We start from the raw sequence: 2704 nt of genomic DNA on the forward strand, positions 1-2704 counted from the left end.
CTACCGCTGAAAACCCTCAATAGCAATGGCGGCGTTCATCAGAGCCCCAAATGTCTGATAGTTCGCCGTGTAGAGCTTTTCCTAAAGGAGGGGAGCTAGACCACGAAAGAAGTGTTCCCTCTTCCTGTCATTAGTATCCACCTGACTGCCAACATACTGAGCCAAGTGATTAAACTTGGTCACATATTCCATTACTGTCCTGTTCCCCTGGCACAGCTCTAGGAACTCAGTCACCTTTTGGTTGATGACACCAGTAGGGATAAAGAATTCTTGGAAGGCAGTGGAGAACTCCTGCCATGTTCCTGGATGATCTGGCTACTCTCTGTGGCCTAAAAAGTTTCCCACCCGGCACCTATGAACCCCAGAAGCTGCTGCGCCAGCAAAGTACACCTTTGGCTCAGTCGGCCAACTATCGAGCAGCTGAAACTCCTATGCCATAGTACGAAGCCAGTGCTCCGCCACTAGAGGCTCATCCGATGAGGTGAACGTGGGGGTGAGTCTTGAGGAAGTACTGGTAAGAGGACAATCCCTCAGGATGACGAGCAACACACCCCCGTTCCCACTATGACCCCTGTGGGCTCCATGGGCGAGGCCCACGACAGCCTGTGCCATAATGTCCATGGCATGGGCTATTTCCTCCTGGCGAGCAGCAGCTGACTCCCGGCGAGCAGCCAACAGCTCTGCCATAATCTCTATCTCTGCGGGAGTCAACGGTGAAGGTGATGGTGGCGGCAGGAAAGGATGAGGAGCTAGAGGTGGAACCTCTTGACCTCCCCCGTTGTCACGCTCAATGGCCCGGCCACTGTCACCCTGGCCCTCATGAGCCACCCACAAACTGGTGGCTCCCACGTCCAGACCTTAGATTCATCTATAAGAGAGATGAACCATCCATTAGAACACCCTCCCAATCAGAATCAAGGGATTAGAGAGATGGCAGCACAATTATTAAAGCATTCATTTAGTTAGTCCTACCAATTTACTACTCACTTATACGTGAAAGGGGAATTTAGTTCAAGTAAGATGCTATTATCATGATGCATGCTCGACCTATACGTTCACTCAAGCCGGAATATAGCGGCATTCGTAAAATTTTCAGCACATCGCACACTCACTTTCCATATACTAAACAGTTTCTTACGCAACATAAGTCAGTGTACCTGCAGAAAACTTGATTAGATAAACCAGTGCCGCTATCCTAGATATACCATATTGCTAGGGCTTATTTTTATTTACCTAATATAATCGCATCCTACTTTTCGCAAAACTTTTGTTGGTCAAAATTTTTAAGTTTTTGAAAAGAATGATGAACTCATAATCATTATTGGCTCTGGTACCAACTGTGGCAAAACCACCCAAAATAGCGTACTTACAGAGGCGCTCATCTCCCACCAGACACTAAGCACCCGAAAGCGAGCTACAGCGAGCGGTGTCCGTCGAGCACACCCCGAGGGAGAACCTGAAAGATCCACATTTTTCCCGAGGATCCAATAATGAGAACGAGTTACAATACAAGTCCATTTCATACATCTGAGTTTCTTAAAAAGTACATTATTACAATACCAAATACCAGAGTACGGAATGATAAACAGCGAAATTTAAAAATAACATCTAGCGCTAGGGGTGAGGATTCCGTCTGAGCCCACTAGAAGGATCCTCCACACAATGGTACTCTTCAAGCATTACTTGCAACAGGGGTAAATAAACCCTGATTACACAATGTACTCGCAAGACTTACCCGACTAGTGGGAATACTTTCCTGACTCCAAGGGATATGATAGGCTTTATGGTTTGCTGGTTTTCTTTAGCAGACAACAATACAAATAGTGAGTCCTTATTTGTGTATTATTATTATTAGCCGTATTAATTTTTCATCTAGCCAGTCTATATAAGCACCTGTTCTACTTTCAAGCAAGAGTTGAGCAATTAGTTCCATGTCTTCTCCCTTCAACTTTCAGTTCTTACTACGATGCTAGAGTTAAGACAAGTCGTACCGACTTGGTAGCGATTCGCGAACCAATGTGCCCAGCTGGGTGCCCCAAAACACACGCCCCGCTTGTACCCTAGGCACAAGCAGGACCAACCCATTACTCTCCTGTCCTGGGTGTCTAGGTCCCTGTCCAAACTTGGACTCCAAGCCCCCGCCCCTGAGTCCCGGACTCAGTGCGGTGCAAGGACCTCCACCATCCCCGCCTCCAATCAGTTGGTCCGAAAAGAGCAGGATCCGTGACAAGAGAGCAACAAGTCTTCCCTACGCCCATACCCAAGTATGCACTCGGGACAATAGATCTATGACTTGCCTAGCGTCCATTGCAATGACCGGTCCTTAATCGACACGGATAGGAAAAAGTGCAAACCAGTCATGCCCCGTTAGCTGTAGGACACAACCACTTACACGCACCAGTACCCAACCATATCCCTGCCCGGTCACCATTTTTCCTTTCCACCATTTTATCATAAGTGATCATATTTTATCACCTATTTGTGAGTAATGGCAGGTTACTCACGCTACCGATACCCTGAGCATAGCAGCTACTCGACCTGTACTAGTAAGACTCATAGGTAGATATATTTATGCATGTAGTTTCCATAAAATGCCTGTAACTTAAATGCACATCACATGTATATATATTTAGGGATCATAAAAATATGGGTTATGCACCGGGGCTTGCCTTGGGTAGGCGCCAGGTCAGCAGGGTCAGCACCA

This window comes from Miscanthus floridulus, chromosome 18 (genome assembly GCF_019320115.1).
Source record: "Miscanthus floridulus cultivar M001 chromosome 18, ASM1932011v1, whole genome shotgun sequence".
Taxonomy (NCBI): domain Eukaryota; kingdom Viridiplantae; phylum Streptophyta; class Magnoliopsida; order Poales; family Poaceae; genus Miscanthus; species Miscanthus floridulus.